The 26,465-nt window shown below is 42.5% G+C and overlaps 1 protein-coding gene across 2 annotated transcripts in view; it reads left to right on the top strand.

Moving 5' to 3' along the window:
* Nucleotides 1-26,465, top strand: part of NSMCE2 (NSE2 (MMS21) homolog, SMC5-SMC6 complex SUMO ligase) — a 235,986-nt gene that overhangs the window by 194,846 nt on the left and 14,675 nt on the right. The window lies entirely within an intron of this gene.

Genomic DNA, 26,465 nt, shown 5'->3' with positions numbered 1-26,465 from the left:
TTCATTGTGTCTTAACATTTGTATAGGATAATGTCTACTGCACAGTTACTATACAGCCCCTTAAATGAAAAGCTGTAAAAGAAAATCAACAACAAACATACGCTGAATGAGATTAGTGACAGGGTGAACATTGCAAAAGAGGACACTAACAAAGTGAATAGCAGCAATGGAATCTTTTCAAAAGCAAACACAAAAAAAGAAATTGCAGAGGGCCCAGTGTGATAGCATAGCAGTTAAAGTCCTCGCCTTGAATACGCCGGGGTCTCATATAGGTGCTGGTTTTAATCCCAGCTGCTCCGCTTCCCATCCAGATCCCTGCTTGTAGCCTGGGAAAGCAATAGAGGACAGCCCAAAGCTTTGGGATCCTGTACCCACGTGGGAGACCGAGAGGAGACTCCTGACTGTGGATCTGCTCAACTCCAACCACTGCAGCTGTTTGGGGGAGTGAACCATCGGATGGAAGATCTTCCTCTCTGTCTCTCTTCCTTCTCTGTACATTGGCCTTTCCAGTAAAAATAAATACATCTTTAAACAGAAAAAAGAAATTGCAGGGCACAGGTGAACCATGGACAATGTCAACAGGTCAAATATACACATTATTGAAGTCTGCAAGAGTGAGAGAGAGAACGTGGAAAAAAAATAAAAATAATTGTTAAAATTTCTCCAAGTTTAATGAAAACGCTGAGCCCACAAATACAAATTCAACAAATCCTAATCATTAATGTGTAGTATAATAAAATTTTACTTAAAGCGAGTGACAGAGAAAATCCTCAAAAGCAATTGAGGTATGAAAAAACAGATTACATGCCTAGTAGCAAATGGGAAGGTAACAGGCTCCTTAAAAAATAATGTAAGTTGCAACACAGTGGAGTAAATTTCAAAAGGAAATCACTGGAAAGAAAGAAGACAAAGCAACGTTTAATTAAAACAAGTAAAATGTATGACAACAGCATAAAGGCTAAAAAGCAGGGAAAGGGAATTACGCTGTTTTAAAGTCTTTCTCTGTTCATGAAACAGAATAACTGTACTTGATGATAGAGCTGACAAGTGAGATATGTGATGTGAGTTAAAATACTAAAATACCACAACATGCCTACAAAGGAAATAAAATGAAATTGTAAGAAATACTCAGTTCAAAACTTGCTAAAATTGAAACCCCCCCCCTCCAAAAAAAAAGAAGAAGGATGAGGAGAAAGGGCAACTATGAATAGACAGGACAATAGAACAAAAATCAAGGTGGTAGATTTGAACACAACTGAATGATAAAAAGTATGAGTAATCTGACCACCACAGAGATATCAGCTAGAACAGAAAAGCAAGACTGGATGCTGCCTACTAGATGCCATGTTACATGTAAGGATGGTCGGATTAAGTGTAGAAGAATGGGGCAATGGATTAACGTTAGAAAAGTCACATAACTGTATCAGACAAAATGGATTCTGCGTAAAGAATTTTGTTAGGAATAAGGAAGATCTCACATCTGGCATCTCAGCTTCTCAGCTAAAAACTGAAAAAAGAAGAGCAAATAAAGCCTAAAATTAAGAAGAGGAAAGGAAAAACAAGGAACAGATTGGAATCTAGTGAAAAAGAAATTAGAAAATAATAGAAAAGCTCATTGTTTAATATCAATACAATTGATAAATCTAACAGTAAGTTATCACCAGCAGCTTTATAAATCAGTGAAATGGACGAATAGACAGATTGCTTTAACAATTCAAACTGCCAAACTCAAATAAGTGGAAATAGATAACCCATCTCTGTCTCTTTTTATGAGTACCTCTATATGCCTCTCAAATGAATTTTAAAAGAATTAATAAAAATATAAGGGGCAAGTATTTTGTTTAGTGTGTAGGGCACCACTTAGGATTCCAGCTTGCTGAAAACGCATATCCTAAGAGGCAGCAGCTGATGCCTCTCACACTTGGGTCCGTGCCAGCTACAGGAAGATGTGGATTGAGTGCCAGGCTTTTGACCACAGCCTTTGCCAGCCCCTTCTTTGTGAGCTTTTAGGAAGCAGCCAGCAGATGGAAAACAGCTTTCTCTCTCTCTCTCTCTCTCTCTCTCTCTCTCTTTCTCTCTCTCTCTTTCTCTAAGATATAGATTTTTAATTAATTTAAGGACCCGGCATGGTAACCTGGTAGCTAAAAGTCCTCACTTTGCATGGGCCAGCATCCCATATAGATGCCGGTTTATGTCCTGGCAGCCCCACTTCCCATCTAACTCCCTGCTTGTGACCTGGGAAAGCAGTCAAAGACAACCCAAAGTCTTGGGACCCTGTACCCACTTGGGAGATCAGAAGTTCCTGGCTCCTGGCTTTGGATTGGCTCAGTTCTAGCCGTTGCAACCCCTTGGGGAGTGAACTAGTGCATGGAATATCTTTCTCTGTATGTCCTTCTCTCTGAATGTCCGTCCTTCCAGTTAAAACAAATAAATCTTTTTTTAAAAGAATGAAAATAAATAAACAAATGAATGAAAGCTAGTCCCCTAAGGAAACAAAGAAGGATGTCTCCTCTCCCTGCTTTTCGGCACTGTGCTGTGCACCAGTGCAAGAAAAAGCAGTACCAGCATTCTTGGGTATGGAAGTAGTAAAACTTTCAGGTGACATGAAAATCCAGCGAAGTCTACAAAAACGCTACTAGAATGAATTAGTGAGCTTAACACATTTTCAGCATACCGGATCCATAAACAGTAGCTATTTCTATATGCTGACAACAGCCATACTGAAAAAATGTTAGTGTTGTTCTGTCATTAAAAATGTGAAAATATTGTGGATACATGAATATAGAGATGCAAGAACTGTGTATTGAATGCCACAAAATAGTACTGAGAGAAGCTGAGAAAGACTGAAGTAAATGAAAAACTACACCTTATTAATAGACTCAATATACCCAACATCAGTTTGTCTCAAGCAAAGAAATCCTGATCAGAATACCAGCAGGTGTTTTGATAGTGACAAGCTTATTCTGAAATTCATGTGGAAGTGTAAGTCTAAGAGCAGCTGAAATAACTTGGAAAAGTAGGACAAAGTCAGATCACTTACTCTTCTCTGAGATAGCCATAGTAACCAAGAGAGTGTTGTAAGAGAACAGTGAAACAGAACTGAATCCCGAAATAGACCCACACACAGGTCTGTCTTACAAACACATGCAGATGTGCAGATACAATTCACTGGGGAAAGGACAGCCTTCGCAACGAACGGTGCTATAACAGCTCACTATTTCTGTAGTTTGAAAATAGGCTTTGTTCCACATCTCACATCTTTTACAAAAATACTGAAAATGTGTTGAAGTCTAAATAAAAAACTGAGACTATCAAAGTACTATAAAAGGCACAGGAGAAACTAAGATGTTGATTTAGGAAAAGATTTCCTAACTGTAGAACCAAAAATATCTATATATTCCTAAAATAATTCTAAATTAGATCTCATCACAAATTCAAACTTGTGCTGCTAAGAAGATACTCTTAGGATAATGAAAAGATGCATGACATTCTGGGAAGTGTTGTCAAATGAAAGCCTGACAGGTGGCTGCATGTGGAATACAAAAGGAACTTTCAAACTCAAAATTAAGAAAGCAATTCACACAATAGAAAATTTTGAGAAGATTTTTGAGTGGACAAAAAAAATGTTGAAACGAAGATTACTTAAAATATGAGGATGACAAATCGGCACATGGCAAGGATGTGTAAACTCCTTAGTTCTTAGAGAATGTAAATTTAATATAGATTTAATTAGTTTAAGTTAATTGAATTTGGTTAGTTTGGTTTAATATAGGTGAAAACCAAATGAGATGCACATCCATTAGAATGACTGAAATTTGGGTGGGCATTGTGACACAATGGGTCTGTGGGTTCAATTGCTACATGGAATACCCACATCCCATATTGGAGAACCTGGTTTGACTCTCAGATCCTCCATTTCCTGTATAGCTGCCTGCTCATATACCTAGGAAGCGGCAGATGATGGCTCAAGGATTTGGATCCTGCCACACAACAGTAGATAAAAGGTATTCCCACTTTCTCTCTCTCTCCCTTCCTCTCTCTCTCTGGTTCTCTCCTTCACCTCTTCCATTCCAGCACTCTGCCTTTCACATGAAATAAATAAATCTTTAAAAAGACACTGCTTTTAAAAAGCGCAACAAAAAAGGCTGCCCATTCCAAGTTGTGAAAAGGGTTCGGAAAATCTGAATCTCTTACACTGCTGGTAGGAATGCAAATGATATAAACACTTTAGAATACAATTCAACAGTTTCCCTAAGAATTAAACATGTACAAACCATGTGACTCAGGCATCCTACTCTTTCGCTAAGTTGGGTAAACATAGGGAATACTGACAAGGGGAGAAAAGACTGTATGCTTCACACAGAAGCAACAGGTTTTCGCTCAGATGTTTTCATTCTATAGTCGGCTGTATGTGTATGTGGAGTGTGTGTGTGTGTGTGTGTGTGTACATATTGTCTGCATGGGTACATCCGTGTGTACAGGGACTTCTGGAAGTATTCACAAAACCTTAACAGTACTTGTTTCTGAAGACAGAGGGTTGTGAGCTTGTGGGAAAGGAAGAGAGGGCTTTCCTTTCATTTTGTTCATTTCTGTCGAATTTTTAAAACCATATGTATATATATTCTTTTGTAAATTTATAAAAGAAAACTGGCTAGAAAGATAAACAGAAAAGCCCAAATTGGAAATTATCAATTGGAATGTTATTACACAATGAATATAATTACCAATTGAAAAATATACAATTGCGCAGTAATGCAGTTTATCCTTTGGAGTCATTATAGTCTTCATCTCTTTAAGAGACTTTAAGGCCCTATTAAGAAATTGGGGCTGGCATTGTGGTGTAGTGGATTAAGCTGCCACTTGCCACAGTGGTGTCCCATATTAGTGTCAATTTGATGCTTGCTCTGCACCTGGGAAAGCAGTAGAAAGAGGTACAACTGCTTGGGCCCCTCTGCGCCCACAGGGGAGACCCAGATGGTCTGGCCCAGCCCTGGCCATTGTGGCCATTTTAGGGGGTAATCTTTCTCTCTGTCTTCTTCCTTCCATCCCTCTCTCTGCCTTCCTCCCTTCTGATCCCCCTCTCTCTGTAACTCTGCCTTTCAAATAAATAAATTAGTCTTTAAAAAAATTCTCCTTGAGTAGTGAGTGGCTAGAACTGGTAAGGAACTAGGTAGTTTAAAAAAAAAAAGGAAGGAAGGAGAGAAAGAAAGAAATTGATGTTAATTGATGTTATTTGTTTGTCCCAGTTAACTAAAATATTTTATTCTCATTTCTTGATTTCACTGAGGTAAGAGCGGGTTTTTAAAGTCCTTTTAATTTAAGCGACAGAACGGGTCTTGTTTAACAGTGTGTGAGACCTACAATTGCATTGTAAGAGAGCAGGTGCCAGTCTGAGGAGGTTTCAAAGTACTTTTCCATACAGGTGTTGAGCAAGAATATAAGGAAATAAAAGGTGATGAAAGTAAAACCTGAATGCTTGACCGGCAGGATCCCATGTCTCCATCATAGTACAGGCAACCACAAAATATATGTATACAGTTGTTTCAGGATTTAAAGGCAAAACCCTATTAGGTAACTAATTACCACAGGGATTATCATGAATGGGTTAACAAAGATGCTTAACCTCTCTAAATGGATCTGAATGGATTAATGAAGAGGTAATCTGGGAACTCCCTTTGAATCTTTTGAGATGAGTATGTATTAAAAAGCCTCTCCTGAATAAAAGAGTGCCACATTGGAAAACTCATAATTATGGGTGAGGTTTTCCATAAGGAAATATATTTTTTAACACTGTTTGCTTTAGTGGCATTGCCACTTGAGGAAATACCACTGACCATTTTTTTCCAGGTTAGGTAGTCACTTTCATAAGAGGTCCACACTTTATCCCTTCCTCTTTCTCTGAGAAATGGTATTTCTCACACCCGTGCACTGGGTCGCTCCTCAGATGCCCACACTGGATGAGGCCAGGCCAGTGCCCTGATGGGAGCTGACAGCCAGAAGCTAGTAGCTGGGAGCTGTCTCCAGGTCTCCCATCTGGTTGTAGATCCAGTTACCTGTTAACTTCCCGACATCTGCCGTGGTTGGAAGCTGGAACCACAGCCAAGAATTCAGCCTAAGCACTCTAATGTTGGAATTGGGTGTCTTAACGCATTAATCCCTAGACTGGGCTCCCACCTTACTGATCTTTTTTTTTTTTTTCTAAAGATTCTTTTGGTAATTTTTTGGTTATCACATTGTAGTCAACACTCAGAATCATGTCCATGAGCATCAATGTTCTAACCCTGTTTCAAGAACCCTGACACTATTTCTATCTTTAGAAGAGACTCCTAAATTATAATACCAAGCTGTTAGTGCAGAGTGAGGTGGGGCTGAGTAGAATAACTGTGGCCTCCTTAACACATCGGCTTCCACGCCAACCAGTTCAGCAAATCCCAGGGGAAGAAAGAATAAAAACACCAATGAACATTAAAGCAGATGGAAAGCCACAAATGTGTAAATGTCTGCGCTTCCACACTAAGGGCCTCGGCTAGGTGTGCTGCCAGGCGCGAAGAGTTCATCGGTACATCTCCCACCGGAGTGGAGCTGGACGCCAAGCCCTGCTGGTCAGGGAGCTTGTTGCCATGGCAGGCTGGCCTCTGAGGACTTGTCTCCTGGGAGCCGGACGCAGGGGTTTGCGGGATGTGGCCTTGAGGATCCTCCATGTGACTCACCAGCTGGTGCACAGTCTCCATGGTTAGTGTTTAGCTTCTGGCATGAATCAGGGATCTGCCACTCATCCTTGCTGTTTCATCAGAAACAGCATCAGCCTTTCCATTAATTCCCGTCGCCTGGGTTTCCAGTTTCTGTTTTCCTCTTTCTTTTCTTTTCTTTCTTTTTTTTTTTCTTTTTAAATGGCAGGAGAGTTAAAATCTCAAAATTCTACAACTAGAAATAATACACAAAATTATGTGACCCAAACCCCTCATGGACAGAAACCCATCTGGCCACTGTTCCAATGGGACATCCTACTTACCTCCCGACCCCCAGCGAGGGACTTTCCCTGCTGCCCGCAGAGACCCTGTCTCCTCCTTGTGCAGCCCAAATGGCATTGTCAGGACTTGCCCAAGACTGAGCTATGGCCAAGATAGCCATTTTCTTTATTTCAATCCAAAGAAATCTCTTAAAACACAAAACAGCAGCTTCCAGTAGGATCTCACAGTTTGGCAAAGCCACTACCAGGGCAACAGCGTCTGAATTACAGCAAGACCAGCCTGACCACAATGTGGGACAGCAGGACATGATTTCTGAATAGGTTATCCTGGTGACATGAGCTAGAATGTTCTTGGGAGTCTTCCAAAGCCCAATGAATCCTTATGGCTTCAGGAACCTTTGGCTGCAGACAGGGTGGCTGCACGCGAACTCCTTTAGGCCTGCCTCCCAGGGCCATTATTGTCTTGGTGTTGCGTTTTTTCTCCTTTTCAGTTCTCAAGATTTCAGTTTAAGTGGTTGTTGTGCTTTTACATCCAGGATTAGGTGTTGATGTTGTTTTCTAATTGGAATATACATTTGCCTTTGGTTCAAAATGTGGCCTTTTAACATCATGTAGACTTCTAAGCTGCATGGTTTTGGGCAAATTTGACCATCTCCTGTACCCCCATTCCTTCATCTGAGTAATGGGGATGATATTTGTAGCATGCCTTATAGAGCCACTGTGGGACACCCATGTTAGTTCATTGACGTGGAGTGTTTATGGAGCTCAGGATCTGGCACAAAGTCAGCTCTCAGTAAAAATAATAGGTGAGAGTGATAATGGTTGTATTGGTGGCTTTGCCATTTTTATTGTGGTAGCCTCTGATTAGGCCTCTCCAAGTAGAACTGTTGACTCCTTGAGCTTCTGGGGTTTAGAGTTAGAGTCCCAAGGTGGTGAAGGGAGCTGGAGGAGAGGGAGCATGTGGCACGTGGCTTTCAGAAGAGAGGAATGATGTTTCCCTCTTGGCTGATGGGCAACAAAACTAACACCATTAGAAAGTATGGAAATCAGCTTTGCTCCTTTTCAGCAACCTCTAGGGCCAGAGAGGAGAACCAGCCTCAGAAAAGCACAGAACCACTCTAAAAGACCCACAGAGCGTGGGCAGTGACAAGAAGCTTGCAAGTGGACGATTTCAGATTTATTACCATGTCTAATGACAGCCATTTCTTAGACTTCGGGGTGCTAAAGAAAACCAAACTTAGATCTCACACACCCCCTCAAGAACAGGCAATTAATGTGGGAAAGCTGGGCTTCCCAACACTGTCCCCAAAGTAACTGTGGCCTAACGGCCTCACCTTTTTCTAGGCTTCAGCTATAATGCAGAGTTTGGACAAGGTGCATGCAATGCCAAGTCCACTGACAAAGAAACACATGCTTTGCTTCTTTTTGTGCTTTGGGTGGTACAAGAGGTGGTAAAATGTTGGACATTAAAGAAAAAAGGTTTCTCATAACTTTGAACGAGTCATTAGACTTCTATGACTATTTCCTCACCTGTAAAATGGTTATCAGCGCCCAGGGCCCTCCCTCATAGGGCACTTGCGAACATTAGATAATAAAAAGATTGTAAAACACTGTGTAAATGTCAAGTGCTATGTAATGGGAATGAGCAACCTCAAACAGAGTTGGAAAACTCAGCTTGAGAAAGCATAGTGCTACATTTTCTTCCCCTCTGAACTTCAAAAGTTATCTGTTACCTGTATTTTTTTTTCTTAACAGGAAACAACAGTTCTTTGTATACAGTTTTCCACAAAGGTTTTAAAATGGCGCCATTTCTCTGAGACTGCTTTCAAAATCAGACCCTATGGTTAGAAGTTATTTGACTACTAACAGAACCCGAACCCCCTTGTGAGGAATTCGGGACAAGGTTACTTTACTTCAAATCGCACTCCATAGTCTGGGATCATCACCATCTTTTGCACATTTCTGCTCGGGGGGTGTTCAGAGAGCAATGGAGGAAGTCTGGTGGCAGAATGCTGCTTATAAGTGTTGGTGGGTCAGCTGCCCTCTTTTCTGAGCAGAAACAGAATTACCCATCTCTCTAAGGAGACCAAAGCTGCTTTGTGGTGTCTTAACCTACTTTGTTGTTACGATACCCATACAGCATATGTCACTGCTGTCATCCTCACTGCTGCTTCGGACCCACAGTCAGATACAAAAGCTGGCTTTTCAAGGCCACACACAAGCAGGTCAACGTCAAATTAAGTGTCAAATGTTATTTACTATCCTGTTCCCATTTGCCCAGATTCTGAGTAAAGCAAACCTGAGTATTCTGTGAAGGGCATACTTCCGTCTCCAAAATCACAGATGCATAGAAAATTGGCAGATTTGCTGGGCCTTTCTATTCATTATTGAATATACAAGAAATTTGGATCTTGAGTACATGAGATGTTAAGGCCCTGGTAATGGCCTTGTGCACTAAAGTATGCCTAGTTTGACTAGCCCTGTGAAGGTCGGTCTCCAAGAAAATGTATGTGAAACTCCTTGTATCAGGTCAGTTAAGTAGGACAGTGGATATAGTATGCTTACCTAGAGGCTGGTGCACAGTGAGCCCTCACTAAATTATAGCTCTCCTGTTACAAAACAAACAGGTTCTTAGTTAATTCTTCCCTTGTTAGGACTTTCATTGAACACTTAAAACTCTAAGTAAATTCAGACAAAATTACAGATTCCTTTTTTAAGACAAAGTTCTGTGCATTGCTGTAGCAAGCCTGCTCCTTTACTCTGTCCCCTTCGGTGTTCCATTTTGGTGACCAAAATCTTGCTCAGGGAGTCATTTTCCACTTGAGCTTGGATTTCTGGCAAAAGTAGATAACCTCTTTAGCTGACTCTGTGAGAAGTCACTGGGCCTTCTGAACAAACCTTTGATTTCAAAATTCTTTGGATCCTCGTGCATGTAGTAGGCTATCATGCAGTGTGCTTGGGAAAAGGCCAGTTTGGGTTCTCATGGGGGGTGCCACGAACAGCAGGGGAATCTGATGATCTTATCAGCTTGAGGGGCTTGGAAGAAGCAGTGATCTAAAGATTCCCATATCATAGGCCTTTATTGCCCACAGCACATGTTTCCAAATGGGGGCAGAAGGGAGAGACATGTACAGCAGATAGTCTCCAGACCTCCGGAATCCAAAATAGAAAATGGAGAGAATGTTTAATTCAGTCTGCTGATAAGTGCTGCTGGCCATGTTTGCCTCACTATGTGAGGCTATTTTCCAGGGAAGGAAAATTAGGCTGAAGAACAGTGCCACCTCCCAGCTTACCCATGGGGCTAGGTAAGTGCCAAGGTCTACCAGGAACTCAGCTCACCCTGGCAGCCATTGTGCTTCCCTGCGTCTCTATTGACTCAGGAGAAGCTGGCAAAGCATGTCTGTGCTTTCTCATCTGTGTTGTAGAGATCTTAAAGGGCTCCTGATCTTAAAGGGCCATGGTGGGGTTAAATAAGTTACAGGGTGTTCAGTTCACTTTGTGCTTTACTCAGTCTGTTCTTTAGACAACTGAAAGGCAGCTAAATTAAGCCATTTTGCAAAGAGGTCTGAGTCATCCCGTGGCAGCTGTCTGTACTGGAGGGGGGTGGGGTGCTTTGATCATTGTCATCTAAATGCATGGGTTAAGTACCTGCAGCCCAGTGCCCCCGGCTGTGCTAAGTGAGTTACCAGATAATGGTCTCTGCCCTTGAGAGCAGCTGCTGAGGCGCTTAGGTACCTGAAGGTTATTCACACAGCCTCAGAACAACACTGATAGGCAGTTGACAAAGTCCTGGGTGTTGATTGCAGAGAATCTAATCTCCCAGCCTGGAGGGAGGTTGCAGACATCCAGTCTGCCTCTCAGACTTAGAGAACTGAAGTGTCACAGCAGTTAGAGAACAGGTTGTATGTCCCAATCAGACCATTTTCCCACCTCCCCATCCTAGAGTAGAATTGTTTTTCTCAAGGATTGAAATGTAACGGTGTCCAGTGTGTGTAATCAGGAAAGGCCTTAGCTGAGGATTGGCATTTCAAGGATATCTTGCTTTGTGGCCTTTGGAGCTCAGGATATGACATCATGAAGGTGGAGCAGAATGTGTTTGAAAAGGACTAAGCCAAAAAAAAGATGTGAAGCATCATGAAGCCATCTGGAAAGAAGCCATAAAGACAACAACAGGGTTCTTGGGCAAGGCTTATAGGAGGGTACTTCAGGAAGCTCATTACAATGTAGAATTAAAAGTGAATTGCGCATTTTCCATGAATTTCTTGCACACAGCATAGAGGAGTCGTTATAGAACTCCAAAAGGGAAGCAAGAGACAAAATCCTTACTGATGACAAGACCGTGATGGGACATGATGGAGTGATTGAGTGGTGGGAAGCAGGTGGCTCTGAAGAATTAAGGGAAAAACCATTGCCACACGTAATGGCTGCAGCATAAACGTTCTCATCCAGACAGGTGTTTGACTTACACACAAAAAGATGCATTCAGAAAATGAGGTATACAGATGCTAAGGGAGGTGGTAGGTCCACTCAATGTTGGGCCCTTCCCAACCTTTCTACCACACCTTAAGTCCTCTGTAACAATAATAGAAGGAAAGGTATGGGAAGGCATCATGCAGGTTGCTCAAAATCTCCACTGTTGTCCATAAACAAAGCAGGGAACAGTAAAGGAGTGACACACAACAGAATGAGGGAGAGCAAAACAACATAGCTGTTGCAGTAGTCCGTATCATGATCAAGAAAGGCCAACTAGAAAATGACTAGAGGTTGCTGGTTTACAATGCCATTGATATAGCAGCACAAGCCAGTGCGAGAGAGAGGGGAAGGATTCCGGAAGTAAAATAAGCATACATCATTTGTAAGAAGAGGTCCTGACAACGTGGGATGGATCGCAAATGAGCCATTGCTCAACCAATGCAGAAAAGTTTAAAGTGAATAGCTGTGTAGTCTGTCATCTGAACAGATGGCGTGGTGGCATTCAGTGAGACTGATCCTCAGAAAGTCTTTTTGCAATCTATGTGTGTGTGGCCTTGTTCTAAAACATACAGCAAGGCAATGAATGGGTACGGAATTGACAATCTGGAATATGTTATGAACAACACCTTACAATGGAAAGTAGAGAGAAAAAGAAAGCCTGGCATGATCCCACTCCCTCTAGGAAAACGGATCACTGCTGTGGTTTTGAAGAAGACTGGAAAGATGGAGCTTTAAAAAACATATTCATTCTTATTGGGAAGACAGATTTACAGAGAGAAAGAGACAAAGATTTTCCCATGCACTGATTCACTCCCCAAATGGCTGCAATGACTGGAGCTGAGTCAATCTGAAGCTAGGAGCCAGGAGCTTCTTCTGGGTCTTCCACATGGGTGCAGGGTCCCAAGAATTTGGGCCGTGTTCTACTGCTTTCCCAGGTGAGGGAGGTGGATGGGAAATGGAGCAGCCAGGACATGAACCAGCACCTGTATGAGATGCTGTGCTTGGAGGTGAAGGATTAGCCAATTGAACTATCGTTCTGGCCCTTGGAAAGACAAAGCTATGAAACAGAAAGCAAATGCAAAAACACCCATTATTGTGGAATCCAGGGATGGGACTGAGGAGGAAAAGAAGGCCTGTGGAGCGTTGGTTGTATTATGTGTTGAACACATTCAATAACAACTAAATTACAAGTTGATGAAATACTCAGTTCTTTCAACACTATTGCCAGTTGCGTGTTGTCCCATTTTACAAATAAGGAAATTAAGGCCTGATGGTGGCCAGTGGCATGAGTGAGGGGAAGTAGCATCTGCCCAGGTCTGAGTATGACTGAGTCCCTTGCTCAAGGAGAACTGCCTCAGCCAGAAATTAGAGCAGGGAGAGGAAGAGCAAGTCTGTGGAGTCAGAAGCTGTGAAAGCTGATGAGGGTCCGAGCGGGTGCAAAGGTGTGCTAAGAATGCTCCTGACCTTACTGGCTGAAACTGCCAAAGAGCAGCCACTCAAGGAATTGGCCACGGGAAATTCACTCAGCTTAGTTCACAGTTTCCTTTGCCATGGGTGGCATTTTACTGCCTGCTACATGGAAGATTAAACATTAGCTGCACTTAGTTCTCTCTTTTGGGATAATGAAGCCCTTGTTTGAAAATTCCTTTGCAAGTCACTTTAGTCTACATAGGGTTAGGTTTGGCCTTCCAGATGGATGCATCTTCAGATTATAGTTCCAAGAAAAACACTAGCTGTGGTGGGTGGTTTTTCACCATTTTTGAACTGATGGTCCCACTGGCGACATAGGCAGGCATACCAGCAAGGCATCTGGAAACTATGGGAACCTCTTCCCCAACTAACACTGTGATTTGGCCATCTGTGGCTGGTAATATCCCATGTTCTTGCCCTTTTCAGTGACACGGGTCATCTATTGTTTGTGAAATTATGGGTTTGTCCAAATTGCAACTAATTGGTAGGAGCCTTTGGAAAAAATAATTATAATTTAGGAAATTGGAGTTAGTCTATGTGAGTTTCTTGCAATCTTGAAGTATGAGGAGAAGAATGGGCAAATGGTTGGCTTTAAAAGTAGGTAGGTGTCCATGGCACAGTAGGAAATCTGTTTCCTTTCACTGGGAAAATGCATTCCAGCCGCTGATTTAATTTCTGTTATTGTTGCTGAGTTGCAGCCATCCTCCCCCTCCAAGTACATGACAGGTCTGAACACAATTCTTCTTTGTAGTCCCCTGGCTCTTGTAAATAATGCTGTGATTATAAGGTTTCCTGAGTACAGTTTTCAAAATGTTCGTAATAACCACATTGCACCTACCTGCCATCCTTAGGTAACCATCTCTATTGCTCAATTTACTTAATATTGGTCATAGTGAAACATGTTTTCATCACTTGAAATCCAAATTTTATTTGCCAGGTTACTAATGGCATCCATTTATTTCTGTAACATAAATTAGGGTGTTGTGCAAGTTTGGCTTGCAAATTGGTTGACTCTTGAAGGGAACTAGTTTGCCTTGAAATCAGCAGAAGTCATTTGAGTTGCCTGGCTAAATATTCATTACAATCTTGCCTAGAAAATCCAATTCCTGTCAAGAGAGAAAGTGGCGTTTTGAGACCATGCAGTCCCACTCCCTGTCCTTATCCCTTTGTTTTTCAGATTGGAGATGGAACAAGCTCGAGAAGGATGGCAGTAAGTGCCTGACCTCTCCCCGGTCACATGGCTGATCAGTGGCAGAACTGGGGGACTGTCCATTTTTATAGAAAAGCTCTTGAATAACATTTTTCCTATAACCAGATCAACAAAATACACAACTTCCTTTCCACCAGAGTTCCCAAAGACCCTTCTGCTTGAGTTTTCTCCTCACTTTTCTTTTTGAAAAGCCATCATTCCTTTGCACTTGAGAATAACAATCTTGTTGGTTCTGACAGTGCACAAACATCTACTGCGTCAAATTTCCCACGCTGAGTAAAAACCCAGTGGTTCTTTTCTGAATTCCATTAGCAGTGGCAGCAAACATTTTATCAGAACCTCAGAAGCAATACAGAGAAGGAAAGAAAATCAAGCTAGCAATTATATAGTTAACATTGTCCAAGATGAAAGCCTCCATTATAAAGTCCTGGGTGTTGTAAACTCTCCTTCACTTTTGAATCTGCCTGCAGGCTGACTCTCCTTTCAAAATACAGTATCTGTTGTCAGTAGTAAATTTTAAATGGAATTTATTGCAGGAGTACTACTCAAATATAGTATGAGTGACAAAAATGAGTGTTTGGGCCCAGCGCGATGGCCTAGTGTTTAAGGGCACACTCGGGATCCCATATGGGCGCCAGTTCTAATCCCAGCAGCCCCACTTCCCATCCAGCTCCCTGCTTGTGCCCTGGGAAAGCAGTCAAGGATGGCCCACAGCCTTGGGACCCTGTACCTGTAGGTGAGACCCAGAAGAGCTCCTGGCTCCTGGCTTCGGATTGGCTCAGCTCCAGCCGTTGTGACCACTTGGGGAGTGAACCATCAGACGGAAGAGCTTTCTCTCTGTCTCTCCTCTGTATATCCACCTTTCCAATAAAAATAAATCTTTTTAAAAAAAAAATGAGTGTTTATGGAAAAGGCTCTTTGATAAGGGCAGGCTCAGGCCGTTACAAGTGCATCAGCTATCCTTGGACCTGATGCAGGCCAGAGGTTTTTAAAGGATTCCCCAAAAACCTAATGATAGCTCTCGCCCTAGATTTACAGTTGAACAGACAGCCTGGAGAGAGTGCAAAGTACCCTATTACAAGATGCCATTCACCCTGGGAAATCTTGTCCTAGATGTTTGTCACGTCATGCGCATGTGGAGAGCACACGTTTTAAAATCACTGTGACACCATCTGGCTGCACAAAGGGCACTGCTCAGCAGAATGCCACGTCATGCTGTGGTCCACCACGTGTCCCACCCTCTTGCAGCCTCACCGTTCTCCAGATGCACCTGCCCTCCCACGTCCCCAGGTCTAAGCATGAACTCCCCCAGCCTGCTCGAAGTGGTCTCTGTCCTCAGGAATCCTGCTGAAGTTCCCAGAACTCAGCTACTGTGTTTTCATGGCACTTTGATGTCCCAGTGCCAACAGTCCTTTCAGTGGGGGACACTGGCATTTATATTGGTATATACGGAACCTACCAAGCATGATAGATGCTCCAGCAATGGTAGCGTGGGTGGATGGGTGGGTAGAAGAGAAATGAAGCAGGCAAGCTCCTGGGTAGCTCATATTTTAGGAGGCATTTAGATAATAATACTCCTGAGGAAACATCAAGTAATATCCAGAAACTTGCTTTTTAAGGTATTTGTGTTGTCTGGCCTGTGGTGATGGCTGTAACAGATTCCTGAGAATGGTGGGGAATAACCTGTTCTTTTCACATGTTTGCCTTTGTTCACTTCCACCTCCTTTTTTTTTCAAGATGCCTCCCAGGGGCCCGGCACAATAGCCTAATTGATAAAGTTGTTACCTTGCATGCTCCAGAATCCCATATGGGTACCTGTTCATATCCCAGCTGCTCCACTTCTCTTCCAACTCTCTGCTTATGGCCTGGGAAAGCAGTAGAGGATGGCTGGAAGCTTTGGAACCCTGGCTCCTGGCTTTTGATCAGCTCAACTCCAACCCAGCTCTGACTATTGTAGCCATTTAGGTAGTGAATCAGTGCATGAAAGATCTTTCTCTGTTTCTCCTTCTCTCTGTAATCTGACCTTCCAATAAAATAAAGAAAATAAGATGCCACCCAGAACCACTGTCCCTCCGGCAGGCAATGTGAGCAGCTTCACTGGGGTCCCTCACCCCTGAACTCGGTTCTCTCAGAGTTTGCTGGTCTGTTTCAATCCATCTGGGCCTGGGGAACAGTAAGTGGTTCACAGACATTTGCTAAATGAAAGTTGCGTGAAAAATACCAGGGATTCCTAAATGGGGAAGAGAAAATTCATTTTCTTTAAATTTCACTCTTGATCCCAGGAAGCCATTAACTTCCAACATCTTTTAATACAGCACCAAGTTTGACCGTATGTTTAAGACTAGAAGTTTCAGTTACGCAACCAGTTGAAGAATGCTACTGGACCATCATTGTGAAACTTTATGAAAACTTGAAAGTCAGTGCTCTTTACCACTGCCCAACAGCAGGAGTCAAGTTTAATTCCCATCTTCGTATTAATTCTATAAAAGTGAAGTATCTGAATTCATCCTGAAAAAATAAGAGAAATGAATTCTATTTTTAGCATTCCTTTCTCGTCTGGAAATGTGTTGTAAATTGAAGTGTGTTTGACTGTATTATATTCTTTTTGCTTGTCCTTGCTTTGCCATTTGATCTCCTTGAATGTTGAATCATATTTCTGGAATGGAATAGTCACAAGCTCTTTTATCATTAGCCATTTTACCATTTAATTTAGAATAAAGAACAGAATGATAAAATTAGATACAAGAGGCCTCTGTGTGTCATCAAATAACCTAGTCTACTTTGGGTAGCAAAAATAAATTTTCTTGAAATAACTGCTAGCTCATTCTGAACTGGCTCCTTCCGGATGAATGGCCTGTAGTCTATCGGAAAAGTGTGAGAAACTCCTCTCTCCCTCTCAGTTTCTCCCAACAATTAAAATTTCCCTTTTCTTAATTTCATCCAATTGCTCCTAATTATGACCCCTATAATTAGTCTGCTAATTACATCTCCTGCATAATTTCTCTGCCGCCTTGATGTTCACTCTTATTTTTAGCTGGAATCTTTCACGAGCTCCTGAATTCCCTGCTTACCTGTTCATTCCCTGGGTTCCTGGCTCGCCACTTCCTACAGAGAGAGAGGCTTTCCCCAGTTGCTTTTTAACCAGTCACTGTTCTGCCCTTTTATTTTCTCTTGTCTTAGAAGAGTTTTATTTTGTTTTGTTGTGTTTCAACAGAGGAAGACTGGAGTCAGGGGAAGCATGAAGCTCTGTAACACAGCCTTGGCCTTCTGCAGTATTGTGGAGGTTGCAGGTGTACTCATTACTCAAGGCTTTCTCTCTGCTTACTGCATTGATCCAAATTAGGTCCATGCTATAGGACAGAGATTTGCCTGGACGTGAACAGCATCATCTTGGTTCTGTCCTCAAAAGGGTATTGGCTTGGGATCTTCTCTTCCTGTAGAATCCACAAAATAAATGCAGAGCCCTTTTCTTCTCTTCCTTTGTCCTTTCTTCCTTGGTTTGGTCCCCACTTAGCACTCCATGCCCATTACTGCCATTCATACTGTAGAGCTGGCTGCTGGTCAACAGCAAGGTCCACTAGTCTCTTACTTCATCTTTTCAGAAGCTACTTCCAGAGTCCTCTTTATCCTGTTCTTGTGTCTGCCTTTATTCATTTGTTGTGTCTTTTCCTCTGAGGAGGGCAAATCATTTTTTCTCATCTTTCTCTCTAGCCTGAGAAGAAGAAAAAGATAGCACACAGGAAATTCAATAGCTCTCCCCCAACTTAAGGTTGCACCTTGGGGCACCCAGATCTAGGCCAAGTCCCCTCTCTTGCAGTCCGCACCTGCTTGAAACACTGGAACTCCTGTTCCCCGGGTCTTGTACACCACCGCTTCACTCTACAAAACAACTAAGAGTGAACAGAACCAAGGTGAAGCTACCCAGGACACTGTCACATTAGAGTTCATATGCTGAAGCTGAGCCCTTAGCACATGCCACACAAGAACCTAGGGATGAGAAAACTGAACCTGCCTTTGAGTGGCTTCCACATGGTTGGAGGAAGAACAGCTTACACAGATGAATTCAAGTGATGTGTGAGATGTCCCAGGTTGGAAGGGGGAAGATCCCTGGAGACCCCAATGAGAAAGTTTGTCCAGAGGAAGACCATAACATTGAGTTACAAATCTCCCAGGCTGCTTCTCAGCTCTGTGCCTTCCCATGTGGCATAGCCTACGTCACAGACATCCCAGTTCCTGTGTGACCTGCATCTCCCTCCTGATCATCATGGGCACCAGGAGTGTCCCCTGCTCTGGAGTAGTGAGCCTTCAGTGAGCAAGAAAATTTGTCCCTCTTGACATCTTTGGGTGTGGGTAAGGAAGAGTGGCTGACTGTTCCATGCTCAGCATATTGTCAAGCACTGAGAATGTCAGGAAGGAGGAAGTTTTAGAAGTGTGATTTCTTCATGTTTACAAAACGAACAAAGTGACTCAGATCTATTGTACACATTCACAAGGGCTGTGTCCTAAGCTGATCCCAGCTTTGAAGTCATGTGTCTTCCTTTACATGCTTGCAAAGAGGAGGAGTGGGGACAGGGCAAAGGAAGAAGGGCCTGCAGACTAGGACTTTGGGGCCTGTTGTTAATGGTCCTTTTCCCTGGCTCTGTAGTGTTAAAAATTCTCTCCCTTCTTTCTCTCTGTCTGTCTCTGTTTAATTTTATTTCTTCTTTCCAGTGAGCAGAAATATTTTTTCTTGGGGATTAGAGGGGAGATTTCTCTTCAGCTAATGTCACACAGAACCCTGAAAACAGATGTTAAAGTAGCCCAGAGTGTCTGTGGATTCTTTGCCTTGGCTCTTGGGGTAGCTGTGTCCTGATTGGCTCTGACCACTTGGCTCTGTGTGTTGCTGAGTTGCATTTCCAGTGGCTTTGCTAACATGATTGTTGACAGGATTGGTAAGCCTCGCTAGATTTGAACCCCCAGGCTCGGACCTTTTAAAATTTCTTCCATATTGAACATACTTTGGTGGTTGTTTCAGGGGTGTGTGTGTGTGGTTAAGATTTGTTTATTTGAAAGGCAGACTTATAGGATGGAGCGGGTGGGGGAGAGACAGAGAGAGAAAAATCTTGTATCTACTGATTTAGTCCACAAATGGCCACAGTGGCTGAGTCTGGATTAAGCCAAAGCCAGAAATCTGCAACTCTGCCCAGGTCTCCCATATGGATGGCAGGGGCCCAAGCACTTGGAACATCTTTTGTTGTTATCCCAAGGTCATTAGCAGGAAGCTGGGTGAGAAATGGAGCAACGTGAGTTGGAATCGCTATGCATATGGGATACCAGACTCATAGGCAGCAGCTTAACCTACTACACCATAATGCAAGTTCTATTTTTTTTTAATAACAAGAGTACACTGTTGCTACCATAACAATAGTTTTTTTATTTTATTTGTCATGATGTGGTTCCATAGGCTCAGGGATTTCATAACACTAATTTTTAAGTGAAAATTAATATTCTTTAACAGATGCATATAACACAAAATGAGCATGTTTAATTAATACCAAGTTTATTCAGCATTTTTTTTATTTACTGTGCTTAATAAATCTTATGGGAAAACGTATTTTATTAGATCTAGGATCAACAGAAGAAGATACATACTGCATGACCAGCTGTGTTACTCCCTACGCTCACTCAGTGACACAGGTGTATCCTCCTTCACTCTACTCTAAAGAAAACAACTTCAGGGGCTCTTACCGTGTATCCAGGAGGATTCTCATATCCTACCCTGTTCATCTCAGCACATTGATTGTTTACCTTGAAAACCTTTACAAAACAAATGATGACACTGACATAGCTCGTTCTGCTTTTAAAAACTTACGGTTTGTGCAGGTATATTTCATTATTGTTTGGGTAGAACTCCGGAATTAGAGAAGACAGAAATGATGGAAAGTGAATTATGCATTCGCTTCTAGGAGATCAGAAAGGTGTGAAACGTTATGGCTGTGGGATGGTACATCTCAAGTGTATCAGAGATTGAAATGGTGTCACAGTCCCTGTCTTACCCAAAATTGAAACGTTGCAATTTTAAAGTTGAGCAATTATAAATCTTAAAAGTTCCTCTTTTTCCTATTCTGATGTCTGCACTTTATTTCATCATCTGTTTCAGTTTGACAAATTGAATAAACAAATGCATCCATCCCTATAGCCATAAATAGTCAATCCAACGTACCTCATAAATATATATAGTCTCATGAAGAATATTAGATGTAAAAATCTTTCACTAAATAATTATTCTCCAAAACTCTCAGAATTTTTTGTTGGTTTCTGTGCTAATACCACATAGTGGTTATGGCACCTAAAAATGATGGACCATAACATTTTCTTTTTTTCCCCCTTAAAATTTTAGAGGTTCATGGAAGGAGAGGAGGGAGGAGACACAAGGAAATAGAGAGAAAGCTCCCATCTGCTGATTCACTCTCCGGATTTCCGCAACAGTTAAGAGCAGGCCGGTGCTGGAGCCAGGAGCTAGAGGTCAAACGAGGTCTATCAAACAGATGATAGAGCCCAGTTACTTGAGCCATCCTGCTGTCCCACAGAATCCTCATTGGCTGAAACCCAAAGTCAGGAGCTAGAGCCACTAGTTGAAGCCAGACACCCTGAGGTGAATCGGAGGCATCCAAAGCACCAGGATGAGCATCTGTTCCCTCCATACACCATTACTTAATCATGGAGCACAAAACCTAAGCAATTTTAACCTTTCCCCTTATGTTACAACATAAGCTTTTTCCCATATTAAAGGCTGTTTTATTTTGTTGAGATTTGTTTATTTATTTGAAAAAGCAAGTTACAGGGGGAGAGAGATAGCTTCTACCTGCTGGTTGATTCCCCAGTTGACCTCATTGGCCAAGGCTGGGCCAAGGCCAAAGTCAGGAGCCCAGAGCTTCTTCCAGGTCTCCCACATGAATTCAGGGCCAAGTAGTTGGCTCATCTGCTGCTTTCCCAGGTGTGTAGAGGGGAGCTGGATCAGAAATGGAGCAGCCAGGACATGAACCTGTGCCTACAGGGATGTCAGCATCATGGGCAACAGCTTTACCTACTGTGCCACAGCACTGTGAGTGGTAATACCACTGTTCCCTTAAATTCTACGCAAGATATCTAGATTTCTCCAGTATGTGTATATTATAAAAACTACTGTAAATTAAAATCACTACCTTGATAAATTCAAGAAACTTACAACAATTTGCACATTTCAGTAACTGATTTTGTGCTTTTGAATGAGCATAGATGACTTGAGGGAGGGAATAAAATCAGAAATGATGTAAAGTTGTAACAGAATAGCTTATTTCTTGGAATATAAGAATATAACCTCCTTCATCTTCGTTTTGATTTTAGACACTGCTTTTGTGCAGAAATAGAACCCCCCCCCCCCGCAAAAAAAAAAAAAAAGTACAATGGCTGGACCTAGACTGTCATGTGGCTCCCCTTCTGGAAAATTCTCATTGTAATTAGAATCAGAACCAACATATATTCCTCTAAAACATTTGCCTTCCAGTCATTTTTGCATATGCATCTTCTTGTCAGTTTATACTAAAAAAAAAAAAAGCATTCACAGCCTTCTCATTTCAGCAACCATCCATTGGCTGGACCTTTATTAATTTATTGCACTCTGGCTCTCGGAGAATATGCAGATGGGTAAGACTGAGTTCCTTTTCTTAAGGAATCCAGAGTTGGGTAGGGACGATCAGGAAGAAAGCAGATGAGCTCCAAGAGATCACCTCTGCCTTGAAACCTTACAAAGAAAATCTTTTAATCCAGTCTTAGAGGGGTAGCCAGAGATAGCAAGGGAGAAAAACAGAAGACAGAGTAGCATAGCGAATTTGGCTGAGCAACATGCAACTGGGGAAGGCTGTGTGGGGAATGGGCTGCTGAGGTGAACACAGTAAGGGATAGGGCTACTCTGGGATGACTATGTAGAGTTCTGTTGTCATGCTTAGAATGCCATGGCTTTAGGAAGATGACAAGCTATTGTAGAAGAAATGGATTGAAGAGACCGAGGCAGAGAGAAGAGCAATTAATTTTCCATGGTAATTTAAATAGGAAGGGAGAGACAGAGTCAAGATGGAGAATGGAGAGCTACAGAAGTAGGCTGCATGCACTGTCTCAGGTTCCTACATAACTTTTGCAGTCCTCTAAAACAAGAGATGCATCCAAAACTAAGGCCAAATGGGCTTTTGTTCTGATCTTCACTTCTTTCAGACCTTACTGTAAGTCCAGATAATTGACACTTGTATGCTTTCCAGTACTGTCTAATCAGATTTCTCCTGTTATGTGATTTGCCTAGTTAATTGTCCAGAACAAAGATGTATGCAATAGATTTCCTGCTTGTGCTTGGTGACCTAGAGTTGGTTATGGTCATTACACCTTGTTGTATAAGTCGCATTGCATCTAAATACTGAGTGTGAGGATATTATTTTTAGCATTCATTGTGTCAACATGGATGCTGAATAACCAGGTTTCAACTAGTTGGTTTTTTACCCACTGGCTAAATAAACTCGGCCCTGATTCTTTTAAAACTCATCGTATTTGCAGTGTTTCATAGAAGGCAAAGTAGCATATGATATAGGCTGAAGAGAAAGGACACATCGTACTCAGCACAATAATGCAATGGGGTACATGTCTCATTAAGGAATATGCATCTCATTAAAATGTTAACTCATTTAGAAGAAATAAACCAAAACTCTCTGTTCAGTTTACTTTCAAGTTTTCCCAAAGAGTATGTTGAAAGAGCCAGGGAAGGAAAGGAGGACAGCAAATTGAAGATGATGGTGCTGGGTCAGCTAAGTGTAGCTGGACATGAAAGAACTTATCCTGAGTCAGTCTATCTTGCTGATTCTTTTTGCATTGTACATTATTCCTGTTTAATTGAGCATAAGTATCAGCAAGCTCCCACTGTTTGTCAGCTCTGTGGAAATTGTGAGGAAAAGTAATCATAATAACAACACTGAAATGAGTTGATGCTTGCCAGGTACCCTCTAAAAACTATTCATTTGTTAAATAATTTAATCGTCATAGAGCCCTATGAAAAAAGAACTTGTTGTTAACTTCCTTCTACAACTAGAAGATTGAGTCAGAGAAAGATAAAAGGGCCTAGCTGACCAGGCAATAGACCTGGCCACTTCCCGGTGGGCTGTTTCCAGATCCCATGTTCTGAAATGCTATGATTCTCGTTGCTGGAATGCCCTGCCCTTTTCTTATCATAGCTCCTTGGAGAGCCTGGCTGAGTCATCACCTTCTCCAGGAGATTCACCTTCATGCCTCCCCTGTCAGAGATACCTTTGTACTTTGTACAGAACAGTTATTACTCATTGTACAGGGTGTCAGATGTGCACCTTTACATCTGTGTTTCCTTGCGGAGCCAATCCTAGTCCTCTCTGTATCCACACCTGGCATTGGGTGTAGCGCTTGGCACAGAGCAGCTGTTCAGTAAAATGAAATCCAGTTGCTTTGGCCTGACCTGAAGGCACAGTGCTTATCCTCAGGGAACCTTCAATGTATCAGGAAAAGAGATTCCATTTATATGAAAAGATTGAATAAGGAGGAAGTTGAAGCCACAAGGGTATGTGACAGACGACAGGTGTTAGAAGCTTTCACAGATGGGAAATTGGATGTGGGATTATGCTGGATTGGGTTGAGTTGATTTGGTTTGGATTGATTGGAGACTGTCTCTAGTTACATGAAATATGAAATGAGGATAGTAATAGCTGAAAGAAGAAAAGGAATAACATTGATACAAATGTTAATGGGAGGTAATGCTGAGTGAAATGCCTACGTTTTAGGAGGCAGCAGTCATATCAGAACAGGGAGGTGGAAAGATGCTCCACCTTGACACAGAACAGACCTCACTTAGCTGCTCTGCGAGGCCAATCCTGTTCTTCCCGGGACCTTCTTTCTGCATCGTCTTGTGCATACACAACTGTCACAAGACCACTTGGTCTTGTGCATTTTGTCCTATGTAACCAAGTTCCCTGCGGGAAAGGATTGTTTTGGGCCAATACCATGCATAATGCCTAACACATAATCATGGCAAAAATAATAAGAGTAGTAATAATTGACAATTACAGAAATATATAGTGTTTCTTATACTAGGCAAACACAAAAGAATGCTTTAAAAAGTTTGTGGAAAATGAACTTTAATAAATACTTCACATTTTCCAAGAACATTTATCTTACATAGTAAATAAAATTCATGTGGTCCTTATGGTCTAGCCATTATTTTGATTTCATCATCTTAACTCAACCTAGAGTGTTTGAAGCTTAACGTTTGTTGCTTTTTTTTGCATCTCTGTGATGGATGAACCATCTAGAAAGTCTTTAATTTTGTGGACTATATCTGAACATTATCTGCATCTGAATTCTGCAAGGCTGTCAATAGCCAATGCCAGAGAGTTTTGGGGATTCAGTTTTCTCAAGATGAGGAAAGTGGCAAAATGGCCCAGCCAGACAGCTGGCATTCAGGACAGACTACCAGTCAGTCCCAGAATGTAACAGCCGCACAGAGCTCTTTACTCCATGCTCAAGAGACTGAGCATGCTGCCCTCCTGTCCCTTCCACTTAGAGTGTTAAGTGCATCTGGCGGCTCCCTGCAGCCCCTGCCATCGGGGGATGAGTGGGAGAAGGAAGTCAGGAGCGGGCACAGACACATGCACACACACCACAACCATGGGATTACAAATCTGGAATCACTGTGCTTTTACTCGGTGGCCCCAGATCTCCCACACATCCGTGTACTTCCTCCAAATAGACTGACCTAGCATGGTGCAAGTAAAATAGCCTGACCAGTCTGATAAGCATTTCAGGCAGGCTCCAAAGATTTGTGAAATATTTTCTTCATCTGCTTCTACTTTCAAGAGCAAAGTGATTTTTTAAAAATGTTCAGGCTTAATTGAAAAAGCACAGAGCAATCAACTTTTATTCCCAGCTGGCAAAGAACCATCTTAACTGGTAGCCAAATTTGGGATGCCTGAAGACAGACAAATGACTAACACTATGGCTGTGTGTGGCCAGGAGCAAATGTCTTTTCTGACCACAAGACCATGTCTGGATGCTCCTTTGTAATTACCACACAGTCTACTGTAATTGTGAGACTCATATTTACTTCCTGGCTTTGACATGTTATTCAGGATCCAAAGCTGCACCCCACATGAACGTGAAGTTCTCTGTTATTTAACTGAAATCTGTACTTCCTTGATGCACTGGGATCTGCAGATGTGTGTTTGTGTTGCCACATCTGTTAAATGAATTCAGTCTCATCTAAAGAGGGCCCGGTCTTGCCTTGTTGGATGAAGCACCTTACTAATCAAATGTTTATTGAACACCTGCTATCGCTGCCAAAGGGCTGCTTTAGCTCCAGGAAATATCAATGAATAAGACAACACTCTTCTGTCCTAAATCAAAACACAGGGGAAGGAAGGAAGGCAGGCAGACACGAATGGTGCTTATGGATACATCCTGTACAGAGGGCAATATCAGAGGGATGAGATAAAGTCTTGTGGCATCTTTAGCTTAGGATATCAAAGGAGACCTCTGCAAGATGACATTTAAACTGACTTGTTAAAATGACAAGGAGCAGGCTGAACACCAAGTGAGAGAGGAACACTGTGGGCTGGTTCATGTAAAGTCCCATAGGCAGGAGGCAGAGAGGTCGGCACTTGATATGCACAGAGACTGAATGGAGAGGGTGGCCGGTCCAGGATCAGCCAAGGCCGTGGTGTGCAGCCGCTAGGTGAATGCAGAGCCCAGGACTGTGGCCCTTGCTGAAGCATGGTAGCACCAAGGGAGCTCCCACAGAGATCTGCCCTGGACCAGGTCTCTGGAGTTAGAACCCCAGTGAGCAAAATTTGTCCTGGGAGTAGATGTGAGGAATGAAGCAAAGGCAGTGATGGAGGATTCTCAACCTTGTACTTTGAGCAGAGAGGCAGGTGGTGACTGCGATGAGGGCGGCTGGAGGCAGTACCGTTTGGTTCCTCGCTAACAGTCACAGCTGGTGAACCATGAATCCATGACGGCTCAAGGTCTTCACTTCCTGGGTGTGGACACAGCCTTTGAGAAATACAACTGCAAGCATCTCCGTGGCTTCTCCCTCTCTTGGTGTTCATTGTATGCCACTCAAAAACAAAACAAAACCAAAGCGCATGCAAGTGCCCCAAGTCCTTCTCTGTTACACCTTCTGGGTGATCCGAATGTCAGTTCTCACCTAGGCTTCTCCCTTCAACCCTGCACCTGGCCACCCTGGGCCCATGCACCTGTGTCAGAGGTGTGGCTATCAGTCCATTGAACTATGACAGCCAGCATGTGTTCCTAATAATTTAC

Source organism: Ochotona curzoniae, unplaced genomic scaffold, assembly GCF_017591425.1.
Source record: "Ochotona curzoniae isolate NIBS_2020 unplaced genomic scaffold, NIBS_Ocur_1.0 contig_3190, whole genome shotgun sequence".
Classification (NCBI taxonomy): domain Eukaryota; kingdom Metazoa; phylum Chordata; class Mammalia; order Lagomorpha; family Ochotonidae; genus Ochotona; species Ochotona curzoniae.
The sequence above is the reverse complement of the archived record's forward strand: the minus strand, read 5'-3'. Positions and strand labels throughout refer to the sequence as shown.